Source organism: Ischnura elegans, chromosome 2 (assembly GCF_921293095.1).
Source record: "Ischnura elegans chromosome 2, ioIscEleg1.1, whole genome shotgun sequence".
In the NCBI taxonomy this organism is placed as follows: domain Eukaryota; kingdom Metazoa; phylum Arthropoda; class Insecta; order Odonata; family Coenagrionidae; genus Ischnura; species Ischnura elegans.
Window position 1 is genome coordinate 47428517 of NC_060247.1, and position 13560 is coordinate 47442076.

The following is a 13560-nucleotide window of genomic DNA, read 5'->3' on the forward strand; positions in this document are numbered from 1 at the left end:
GTTAAATTACAATTAGATACATTTGGCCCGATTGGAAGATAGCTGTCGTCCGTCCCTTTCTTAACTGTCGAAATGGTATCGTAAAAATATCTTATTCCGCCATTGAGTTTTCAATAGTGCCATAGCTTTCAGTTTGCCACCGAGGTGTTTAGAGCCGATGAAAATACGGAAGTAGATGAGTTGAGAGAAATTAGGAGAATCATTGGTGCTATTTATCTTTGGATAATATTCTCGGTGGTTTCTCGCATGATATATGCCGGTACTTTCTCGCACAATATATGCCGATATACTCCATAAAAAGCAAAGTATGTGGGTATAATTACGCTGAGTAAATTTTGCCCAAAACTCCAAGAGAGCGTTACATTTCAAATGCTAATATTTCCTCCGTAGAAAAAAAATATCACCGAAGTGCTATATTTAATTATAGCTTATTATTTAATTATTTAACATATGAATTAGCAACGAATACGTATTTGTAACGAAAATAGGATGTAATGGATTAAATTCTGTATCCCAGATCACAGTACTATACACAATGATGAGATTGATTACAATAACGGCTAATAAATACTTTGTGAAGCTGATAATTAGAATATATTTGCCAATACAAGTCCGGGCCCTGATTTCTTAGGTGAGATATTAAATTTAGAAATTGTAATAAAGAAAATATATCGAAGACGATGACCAATCACCAAGTCAAAGCTATTTCCTCCATTGCTCACCTTAATCAGATCGTATTTCACATAAAATTAAACCTTAGAACCTAACAAATGGTACACAGTTAGATTAACTTCTAAAAAAAGAGGAAATTAAATAACAATTCAGCTTCTTATGAAAATTCTATTATAGTATTTTACCACTCGCTCATTAGCCTAAGCATGAGATTTATTCACTTTCCAAGTGAAATTTTCTGGAGATGAGGAAAAAAGGATTCAAATCTGACTTCGATTTGAAAGCACACTGCCAGCGGCTTACAAATATCAGACTTTCGTACTTCCGCTGAAAGGATGGAAATTTCATTTTGGATACAGATTGCGTGGACTGAAAATTTCAGGGAATGATTTCATACCATGATTATTAAATTATGACGCTTATCGTAACGTCAGGAATGATTTACATCAAGTATATATTTTTTTCGGGACTGTATTTAACAAACTAATATACTTTTATCCGATAAACTGACAATAATGCCATCATTCAATTAAAAATATAAAACAGTTTGATTTTTATATTTCGAAATATCGCCCGAAACCTTGTTATTTCGATTTTTATTCCGTGGCTTCTTATCACTTCTTTCATTCATTATTCAACCAAGTTACATATTTCCCTTATTTCATTTCCATTTTCATTCATAACCCATAACTTCAGTCGTTTCTTTTTCTTTCCATAAATTTTATCTTCCATCCATTATTTTTTCTTTTTATCCAAGCTTCGCGCAGCCGTGGGATTGTGGAATTTATTTCAAGCAGAAGATATCACAGGCTGAATTCAAAATTTTGAAAATATGACGCTTTCATGTTGCTGGTAAAGATTCGCGATGGGTAATTTGATACAGAGAGTGATTGTAAAACTTTTGAAATGACAGGAGAGGTATTTTGCCCCTGAAAGGTAGGCATACTATCACAGAGAGATATTAGGGTGTTTAGCTACTATATAAGCCTATTACTTTAATTGTCTATGCGATGAAAGGAAACTGCAAAAATGAGCTATTGTTAAAAAAATAATGATTTTAATGATCATACGCAGTATAACTCAGCTAGAAAATTTCATAATAATTATTAATTTTTTATCCCAAAATGAATCAAGTGTTTTGCCTAAAAAGCTCTGATAGCCCTGTTTCTTGTTAAAAAAGTAACAATTAAATTAATATTAGAATGACGATCCTAACTATAACCCAGCATAATAAGTTGATTTCAAGTAGTAGCGTATACTCAGTTTCAATGATCTCGAAGCAGAGGTGCTGTATCGAATATGATAACACTTTATTCTACTTAATTGCCTTTTTAAATTCATCCACTCTAATGTTAAAAGTAAAAATAAGTCAATGATCTTACAATTTTAATACGTAGGAATAGACTATTAATGAAACGATAAATTTTCACAACTTTGTTTTTCATTCCAACCCGGGATTTGATTCCTCTATAGATATTATTATCGTGGTAAATACTGAACAACAGTCATATTCAGGGTCGCTGTCGATAAAAATAAAAAAATACCGATACAATTTTAATAATAACTATTTAGCAATCGGGGTGAAACCTAAAGGTAATGCATCAAGCAAATTCTATCCTTCAATAATTGACAAATATCCATTTAATTGAAATGTAAACTACCTTTAAAAGAAAGATAAGAAGACTTTTGTTTAAAGGAGAGGTAAAAATTTGAAGACATGGAATTCACGGAGCCCACGCATCACTTGTTGAGAATATTGGATTATTAAATCAAAAGAATGCGACCATTCCTGTATCATCACACACTTAACGTATTTTAGCTATCACGGAATACGGGACCATTCCCTTCTATGTGTACTTGAAAATCTTGTAATATTAGTGCATTTGGAGCCGTTGATTATCATTTACCTAAATGCTTTTTGCAACTTGATTGTTTTTACCAATACTCGTATACGGCACACATACATTAAGAATAGAAATCCTACAATTGGAAAACTTGTGACCATCATTATAAAGATGTAATGCTCTATTTTTCCTCTCAGGACATTAAAATATTAAAAAATCTCAACATCATAGGGTGATTCTCAGTAAATATTTCACTGAATTTTTTCGATAGCTATAAGAAAACATGGATAAAAATACATTTTCAAGTTTAGTTAACTAAGTTCTCCCGAATGCATTGCTTGCCAACATGCGAGTTTTCAGCCATGACTATCTGCGGCTTACCATCGCAACGGCTTTATTGCAAGCGGAAACCGATGATGTGCGATTGTCTCCAGACCGGAAGTTAGATTCTTATGCTGCCGATCTCCTTCAAGGTGGTATAGGAAGTTTAAGTTAGCGAAGGGGGATTCGGAGCACTGACTTAACTCATAACAGTCTTCTACGCTGAATTGAAGGCCGTCGGTCATAGGAAAGAGCGGCTGACCTAGGAAAAGAACTGGTTGCTCGACCCTGAACGTGATATTAGCCTAGACGTAGAGGTCGGTAACGTGATTTGCTGGGTGATTGAACGAGTGGAATGTGTACAAGAGATAATACTCTTTTGAAGTAAAAAAAATATCCTAGGGATATAACAAAGTTCGTTCAGAGTTTTTATAGTTTCCAAGTACGTATCTTCACGCACTACGCATTTTTTTCACAAAAGAATTATGTAGAATACACATTAAATGTATTCAATCAATTATTCTACGACAACGTGGTTATTATGTTTTTTGATGGTAAATATCTCTTGCAGGAAGTGGAGTTACACCTAGAGTGTAGAATACAGTTTGAACTGACGAATTAGAAAAAAATAGTAAACTAATAGGATGGCACCGTACGCATTACTGATTCCTAAATCAGAACTCTAATTTATGTAACTGCTAAAATCATTGATTTTTTGTAGCTATCACGAAATGTGAGCGATATTATAATTAATAGCTTTCAATATAAAAAATTAAGTAGCTAAATCTGCAATTAAATATTACGAAGTGATAGACTCATAGCTACTCGTAAATTACGACATAGATTTAGAATTTGCTGATGGCGCCCAATTTTCGAAGTGACTTGAAGTTTAATGCACGTATGAATTTACTTTTAAGAAATACGTCATTCGCAATATTAATGAAAGGGCATATAATTATTTAACGGGACTACGGCCAAAAAATCAAAGGCCAGCAAATATTAATTAACCATCTGTATTTTTTTCGGTTTGGCTTGATAATATTAAAGTATCATAAAAATATCTGAAATACGTACTGTTGACAAATTTTTTAACACCAATATACATCGTGTCTCTGAGAAAGTTCCTTCAACTATCGTGACATTATCCAAGTAAATTGACCATTTGAAGATTTAAAAAAATAAGATATGTGATTAAAAACTTTCCATTATTGATTTACAGTTTAAAAAAACAGTATAAAAAACTTAAAAAAATCACAGCTTTGCTAATTGACTGGCCACTCGAAGGAATGCTTACTAATGGAAATTCATGCCTTTTTTCATAGATGATGACATCGTCAGAAGTGAGAAATGAGAACACAAGCTCAATGCTCAATGGGACTGGGTAATACTTCAGACAGCTCAAAAGAATACAGAGGCCGGAATAGGCGATGGAGTGAAACTAGAGGGTCTGCTTTATGCGAAGAAGTGAGAAATTGGAGAAAGTTTCAAAGGTTTGAAAAGTGACGGACTTCACACGTATGACACCGAACAAATAGATATCTTTGCGAGGATCTAACATGAAAAAATGTTTATTCTTTAAAATTTATGCCGTTTTCCCATTATCATTTACAAATCTAAACCGGCTTGATTTATACGTAGGAATATCTCTTTTCAATCATTGAAGAGTAGGAAAATCACAAAGCATGAAATCATGGGGTGGACGCAAATCCTCAAAGTTGATGAGTATGAAGACAAATAAAACATATGGATCCATCTAGCGAGAAGGGCTTAGAAAATGGAACCAAGAGATGAATTCTGGCGATGAAATTGGGAGATTAAATCAGTGGAGAAAGAGCAGAGTTCATGAGGCGTGGGAGAAGACGAAACCATGGGAACGGAGAGGCAGCTGCTCCAGAGCTTCACAATGGATTTTCCAGATAGCCGAAGAGAGGAAATTAAAAGCAAAAGGGAAGGCATCACCAGTATCCACTCGAATACGAAGTGAAGGCTTGCGAGGGGAAAAATAAATTTATGAGAAAAAGGAGGAAAAAAATGGTAGCGGTCAATTTAAATGGACACTTTTTTTTTAATATTCCCATTCATAAGTCTATTAATGTGCCTCAATATGGCTCAAAATCCATTTAAAAAGCAAAAGTAATGATAAAAAAAATTGCATTCGCTACACTGAAACAATGTGGGTTTAGCGTTAATTAGAGAAGATGAAAGTTGCGAGGAAGTATCATGGTACAACGAAGCGCCCAGTTACTACAGACGCAAGAATGATAAAATGAAAAACTGATATTTAAAGTATCCTATCGTAATGTCTTATCGTAAAGACTTTTCTTGGCGTGTGATATATTTGACAAATTTTTAACCTCAACAAATTTTTTCCAACAATTTCAGGGACCATGAATATCCCGTGGTGGTGTACCTGGAAAAACTTCACCCTTATTCCATTGTGGTTATTCGGTGTTAAAATTAAGTTTTTTGGGGTCACCATCCAACATGTTCTTCGATAAAGTAGAATGATGTCATTATAAGGATAAATATAAAATTTTATAACAGCATGTTAAAGCATTACAGAAAAAAAATACATTCTAGATAAGTAAAAACTTTGGAGTCCCTATTACTGACGTTTCCATGCTTAAGAAATTTCAGTGCTCGTTCCATACTGCTGAGCTAACGCTAATAAAGAATAAACCATCGAGTTTGACTCCAAGATATTTTAGCAGATGATATTTTATCGTTCTTTATTTCCTCTTCCGTAATGCAGCATCAAATATTACGTGGATAAAATAAAAGTATAGCTGGTACAGTCTGCAGGCGAAACAATATTATCTCCTTCCCCATAAGGAGAATAAAATTCCTATGAATTGAAATGAACAAATGGGATGAATAACCAACGAATAGTCTCTATGAGGGGAATTTTCTTTTGCTGTTAAAAAAATGTCATTACAACCTTTATTGGATACCAACCGTGAATGACTAGAATTGTTGACCATTTTCTGATTCCTGGATGTTCCGCAAGATTAAAAATGCCTGGCACACCTGAATAAACGTTTTCATATTGAAAAACATTTCACATTGAAAATAAAAAATAAAATTATGTAAATAATAAGGCAGCTGCTTGTGCATGAAATCATCGAGGTGCAGCAACAGATTTAAAAGTTTTCAAGAGATAATCTACGTTTTTTTCAGAAAATCCAATAAGATTAAATTCAGAGGAAAATATTTAATTAAAAAGTGGACAATAATTTATGTAGCAAGTAGTAATTCTTTCCCTCAAAAGCCGAATCTGCAAAACATCTCGAAACCAAAACTTTCAAAGGATACAAGCAAGACGATGCTCAGGGTTCATTTAGCTATTTCTCTAAAAATAGTTTGGTGATTCAATTCCTACTTTAGCCAGAGGTTTGGACTAAAATTCGTAAGCTGTGAGCTATAGTATTATGGTTTTGATGCTAGTCATTTTTCTCCGTGTTTTTCTTTCTTCGGGATTACGCCAGTAATATTTCCCTGCATTAGATGCGTAAATATTATGACTAAAGACAAAGTACAAAGTTTTCTTAAGCCTCAAGTAACCTCATAAGTTTTTATTTCCAAAATCAAGCACTATTCTCTTTTTAAACAAAAATATTTTCTTTGTAACTGCGGAATTCGCATCAGCTTTAGAATAATATTCATTTATCTAGGGCCGCTAGCGATATTCTTTTCGATTCCGTTTCTCTCTGCCTTTTATTTCTATGCTAAGAATCAATGACTGATCTCTATTTTATATAATTTTTTAGCCGTAGTTACGCCAATTTCCCGAGGCTGAAGCGTCTATTCGGGCAGAATGATAAAATAAATAATTCAAGATATATACAAATAATAAAAAATAATTTTTGATGAAATACATGCAACGCATTTATGCAGCTGAGGCAAGTACTACTTTGGATACCTGTACTCCTTCGATTTTTTAACCACTCAAGTTTTTCCCAGCCATTCTGCATGTGTTCTCACGTAAATATCTAGGGTATAATGGATGAAAGGACGGGAATAGCATGATAGTTATTCTCTGGTGTTCACTGGGAATTGCCATATGATTCTATCAAGATAGCAAAGTGGTAGAAAAGGAAAAGCCAAATATAATGCAAAGGAAATATTAAAACTAATAGAATTTACCAGAGTACCATGAAGTTACGGAAAAAAATGAAATAGTAACCAACTGTCATTTTAGCACTTCCTCGAGGCCGATATATAGCTAAATTGCAGATAAAAAATAACGCTGATCGAGGTTTTCATAAAGAAATGATTAATCGTAGTTTCGAAGCATAATGCAATAAGTATAAGATCACCTCTCGAAACGAGGGTTATATAGTATTGGCGAGAGTAAATCCAAGTGAAAACGTTGATAAGGATTTTAAATTAACCACCCACGCGTGTAATCGTAAACTAAAGCGAGTGCTGCTTGTAAATCTGAACTAAACGCAGAGAAGTTAATTTGCTGAACAAGCTCACAGGATGACGGACGTAGATGGACGTAGGTCAATTAGCATGACTACTTCTCCTGCCCTCTTGACCATGGAAATTTAAGAGGCAAAAGCGACGAGCTTCTCAACTCCTCTGGTTTCGTACCCGGTGTGCGCCCATTTTAGGGGGTTGCTTCATTTGTTTTACAATTGAGGACGAAGTCGGGCTGCCAAAGTGATCGTACTTTTCCTTCAAGTGCTCCGCTAACTATTCGCAAGGTCAGCTCAACGGGTAGGAGAATGCCACTGACCAACCTACCGCTGCCCGTACGAATTTTTCGCGTTGTTTGTTTCATTGCCTTGAAATTCCTCCCTGTGTCGCGTAAGCCGCGGAAAGACAACAGATCCCAAGAGAGCACATGACGTGATGTTAGAAAATACGTTGGTTTGGCGTACACACTTATAATATATTCAACGACTGATGGGAATGAGGTAAACCTGACGTATTTCCAGATCCCCTGAAGGTCTTACCATAAACTTGGAGAAAAATTTAATTCAGCCTCTAAGTTAAGTGTTTGTAGATTTAGTCACTTTTAAAATAAGAGCATTTGCTAACACTTTGCAAACTACATACTCAGAGTCGAAGGCAAAAAAGAGTTAAAACAAGTTTAGAATGAAACATTCACTTTAACAGCGGAAAGGAGGCATTATAATAATATATTTTGATATTTTTAAGCTCATTGCATCAGGCTCTTGGAAATAGCAGTACTTTGCTAATCCCAAAAAGATCATAATTGAATGAGATACAGCCACAATTTGAAAATAAATCATGAAAATTGCTGAAAGAATGTGATGCATTCAATCTCATCATGATAGAGATGACTTCAATGACGATTTATTCCAAAAACGATCGTTGAAAATTTTCGTGTAAGGGAAGCATTCCTTGCTATCCACCAAGGGCTTATACTGCATGATAGCAACAATTTTCCTCCGAGAAATAGGACACGCTCTTGCACAAAATATCCGTGGTATGTGATGCGTCACTCAGAGGTCTCGCTTTGAGCAGCATTGCTTAGGGAGATGGATGATCCCAGTGGCTTAAAAGCAGGCGAGGAGAAAACCCTCTGCGCCCATGATATTGAAGGATTTTTATTGCTTGAGCAGCGAGAGTGAGTGCATTTCCTGCGAGATCACTTTCTCGCAGCCGCCGCATGATTTAAGCGCGTGGGCGCGAACTATCTCCCCGTCGAGCACTTTCGCGTTCTTCGCAAACACTAGCAGGAAACGGAACTAGGAAGGAATGTGTTCCTACTACAACGCAAATGGTGTTAATTTATCCAATCATGCAATGGTTTCGTATAAGCTTCCCCCAAAGCCGGCGATAAAGGATGAAAAAACTGCCATCTCAGTTATCTTGATAGGAACTCAATGAAATTGCACCTTTTGCTCAAGAGTAAGTAATTATAAAATGAGGATAAAAATCTTATACAAGTTAGTGTAGCAATTTTTACAGGAATTATTGCATAAAGGAACTCCTGTAAAAATATAAAATTATTGGTTTAATTTGTTCAGTATAGCTTAATATTAGTCACTCATTAATACGAAGTGTGAAATAATAAGAAAGAGTGAGATAGATTCAAAATCATACAGGTAATTATGAATATTCTACCTTCACCTGAGGAAGTGCATGTTGCTTGTAGGCACAAAATAAGGTATATAAAGTTAATGCTGATTCGCAAAGCAGTAGGCATCACGAAGATTACCCAGATTATATTGTGTTCAAGTGAATATATGTATACATGTGATCTAAAGAAAGGTGAGTATAACAGGAAATTTTATTCATGATAACGGACTGTCAAAACATTAAAAATTAAAAAAACCTTATATATAAATAAAATCTGTGAATTTTTATCGAAATATTACTTGCAATTTAAAAATTTGTTTCTGGAAAATACTTCAAAAATTACAGCCAGGTAATAGTTTTCAAAAAGACGGTATTTCTTGATATTAGGGTAAGATGAGAACTCTATAACTAAGGAAGTATTTTACCGTTAGAAACAACAAGAGGGTGTATCAGTGCATGCTGAGCACTCACTTAAATCCATTGGGAGAGTAATTGTAATCATGATTAGAGTATCAAAGTTTCACAATTTAGTCTTTCGGTTTTTATGGTAAACGGATTGTGTACATATCATAAGTTACTAATCAGGTGCTTTAAAATTAGCATATGCTTTGCGAAAATATATTTCCTATATGGAGGAAAAATATTTCCCGGAATATATCTTTCTAGGAAAGAGAGCAAATTGGGTTAGAACTAAACTTTCTATTCATAGCCTTATCCTCCTTTTTACGTCCAGCATTTGTCGCAGAAAAAATCGTCTGAAAAAACATATCTTAAATACTTTCCCTGCAAATTAAGTTTAAATGATACACTTAGTATTGGATTAGCCTGCCAATTATTTTTCTTGAAAAACTTACAATATTAGTTTAGAAATAAGAGAAGAGTTTTCAATTCAGCCATTGGAAGAATTATTGTGACCAGAAAGTTTTTGACGTCATTTTATGATTGAATATATTTGAATAAATCAAATACTTTCAGCTAAAACTTCGGAATGTCAAAAAATTACGAATTCTAAAGGAAGGAAGATAGGCGATCCAAATGCACTGAGTATCGCTGAAAACTTCGGTTTGGCTGCTCGGAGAGTTGCGATTCCAGTTACAGGCGATATGAACCAAAAAGAAAAAGTCTCAGAAATTTTTCGTGAATTCAACCCTCATAAAATTTGGAAAAAGTAGGTATTTCGAAGCTAAAACAAAATAAAATCAGTTAAAAAGCATGGAAGCCCTCCCGTTCACGTTTATCAAGTTAAAGATTTCGCAGCTCAGATAAGGAATTCTGCTTTTCCCAAGGAGTGAATTCGGAATAATTTTTTTTAGTAGCCACTGAGTATTTACTTCTCAAAAAGGAATACTACAAGATTTTTTTCTGAGCAATCGTGAAATGTTGATTATGCTGTTAAGTAGACACGATAGTTTTTCGCGTTACTCCTCATTACACCGTATTTATCGGTAAAATCCCATCGTAGGCTAATATTAATATATCACTACATTTGATATAACTGGAGAACTAAACCACATCCCTCTGCCATTGGAGAGATAAAAAATAATGAAAGAGCGATTTCTCGGGTGCAATATTAGATGTTACAAAAAACAGCACGCAAATCTTGATAGCAATTCGGTTCGCCATTTAAATATTTATTTCCTCATACTTTATTTAATAAGAGAATGGAGATAAAAACCATAATTTGTGGTTTTGCAAAAATATCGAGATTAACAATATAAATAACAAGTCCATGAATGGGAGAGAAGTCTTCACAAACAGATTTTATCAGCTGTTTTATGATTCATACCTATTGCTTGTAAGTATTGCTTATATGCTAAACTGTTGGTCAACTAAACTTTTGAAGATTTTCTCCACTTCTCAGCGCCTCATTGCCTCGAGGCTGTTGTTGGATCGCAGAACGAGATCGATCACACGCTTTCCATTGCCGCGGCGAAAAGTCACAAAATCAAATCCATGTCCCAAAGCGAATGACAGGGGACTTCACTTCTGACCACTATTCGTAGAAGAAGACCTGGTAAAGGTACGAGAGACAAGATGAGGGAAATACGAAGGGAAACATATCCAATAATAGGTGGAGCGTGATAGAGAGACCGTCAAGATATCGCAGGAAAAAGGCGAGAAAGATTAAGAAGAAGAAGATTTTCATTTTTTCGATCACCTTTAATCGGACGTTCATATGTATTCCCCATTTATTTCAATATTTGTGAGTTTTTGGCACATACACATTTCACAGAATAATAACATCACCTTAAAGAGTTAAAAATTAAAAAAAAGTAAAGAGTTAAGCCATTAAAATCCTAAGTAATAATTCCAGCCCTAAATCAGCTGATTCACAGTGCACAGGTTATCGGCCAATTATTCTAGATTTTCCCTTTATTTAGGATGAGGTGGTAAATTTTTATCTCGTGTTTTCAACTGTGTTTTTTCCTAAGATTGTCCTGAAAGGTCACTGAGAATAACAATGGAGGTAATCATTATGTGAAAGTTTGCGGGCCGTTAAGGTATTGCTCAAAAAGAGGTGATAGCACGGATATGTCAGTTTAAAAAAGTTTAGAGAGAAAAAAAGACATTTAGTGACACTACACTAAATGTTAACAACATTTAAGGGTGATTTTGAAGGCAGATGGCGCCTCAAAACATATTATTTCTTATCAGAAAGCAAAGTCAAAACTCTAATGAATTAAGGTCAGTCTAAACAACTTTAAAGCTAAGACAAAATACGAGCCTATTTTTACCCCTTATCTCAGGTGATTGTCATTGCCTTCAAGTCGCAGACGTTTGTGAGAAAGAATAAGTGGTAAGGAGACGAGGAAAACGTTGAACATATTGGGAAAGAGAATCGGGTCTAGAGTAAGGGACCGTTGAAACAAACGTCTGAAAAAAGATCAGGGCACGAATCTAGATAATAAGAAAATAGGGGAAGAAACGCCTGGTGATATAAAATATTGCAGCTACTCTTTATCCGGCGCTACTGGCACATATAGGTAGTAATTATCTTCAAAATCACTAGAACTGCAAGTAAATATACACGTCTACATTTAAAACAAATTGATGCATGAAAGTGAAACCAGGAAATTTATGAATGACACCTGCTCCAAAGAGTACTGTCCCGCAGCGTCAAGGCTACTAGACCATTACACGTTAGCCATTACGAGAGGCATGGCGCCTTATCAAGAGTAAACTTTTGACCCTAAAGACTGTTTTTGAAGATGAATATCAGGTGAGGACAAGAGAAACGGGAAAACACCAAAGCAAAAATACTGGGCCGTGAAAAGGGGACCGTTGAAACAAATGCCGTTGAAAAAAGGTGAGAAAGTACAGAGAGGAACAAGCAAAAAAATTCAGTGTCAAAAAGAAAATACTCACCGCAGGCTATCCTCTATTGTCTTCCTCCGCTTAGCCGTGCCCTATTTCCCCGTGGCAAAAGAAGCGACGACCTCCGACGTCGAAGATGAACGGGTGGCCGAGCAGCTCCTGGGACTAAGGCGACCGCCAAAGAAAACACTAGCTCCTCTCCACTCCCACTACACCGAGGAGGACAGCAAGACACAGGTCCGTGTCGGATCCCACCACACTCGAGCGGGCCAAAGGAATCCAGTCACCGTAACGAGACGATGGAAAAAAACAACGAGCCTGGAGAAGCAAATGCTCCTTCACCTTATTTCTTCTCAGAATCGGGGTTGGAGAAGCTATAGAAGAACTCCGGTGAATTTATCAGTATCGACCAGGTATGTGATCCTCTTATTTTCCTAGATCAAGGGTATGGTGCTTTACCACCAGACGGAGAGCCAGGCAACAGCAGGTGACTTTACCAATATTGTGCACTACAGCGATTCTTGGATTTCCCTAGAGCAAGAATTTGGGATGACTCTGGCAGATGAAAAGTAAAGCAGCAGCCGAAGATTCAGTCAGTATCATCCAGAGCTCGGAAACTTGGCTATAAGAGCAACTTTCTTGGCCAATCGTGCGGTGCGACACTGGCTGATCGAAAATCAGGCAACAGCAAAAGACTTTGCCGCTATTTACCAATACTCTACTCCTTGGCTATTGTAAGATCTCCCTGGACTTTGGTCGTTGGAAAATATTCCTGGGCATAGAGTGTGGTGTCCGAAGTTCAATTCTCTCCTCTTTTTCAGGCGGTGCTTGGGGAGGTCCTTTCCACCGGCTACGGTTAGTGATCGGGTCCTCTGGGCGGGACCAGAGAGTTAACCAGCAGGTTTTTCCGGCGGCAGCACGGATGCCCCAAAAACTTGCAGTCGGGAGCGGGAGCGGGCCGTGGGTTGGCGGGCACGCCGTTTGAGAGCGCGCGGAAGACTGAGGGCGCCTCCGCGACCATGGTCCTCGCAAGACCGGCGGGGCGCTTTCTTTCCAGAGGTGGCGGGAGGGAGGCGGGGGGGTTTGCGGGAGTGAGCAGAGAGGGGAGGGGCAGGGATTGACAGGTGGAAGTAGGGGAACGTGGTGGGCGATAAGGAAAGGGAAAGGAGTGGGATGGAGAGCCCTTGGTTTGCCCACTGCTTGACCGGTGATACTATATCGCGACCTTTGCTGCCGTACGTAGGTTTCTAGACTTCCCGATGTACTAATGTGGTGAAGATAAATTTTCCTCATTTGTTTTCCCAAATATTTCCACACTTCCAACACCAATGCCTCATAATCCCTACAAGGCTGA

General features: G+C 36.6%; 1 protein-coding gene across 3 annotated transcripts in view; it reads right to left on the minus strand.

Annotated features, from left to right (window-relative positions):
- LOC124153677 (UDP-glucuronosyltransferase 2B7-like) overlaps positions 1 to 13227 on the minus strand; it is a 372180-nt gene extending 358953 nt beyond the window's left edge. For all 3 annotated transcript variants that reach the window (XM_046526984.1, XM_046526982.1, XM_046526983.1), the window contains exon 1: positions 12258 to 13227. The gene's annotated coding sequence lies outside the window, so the exon portion shown is untranslated. The remainder of the gene's footprint in view (positions 1 to 12257) is intronic.
- Positions 13228 to 13560: the final 333 nt, after the last annotated feature.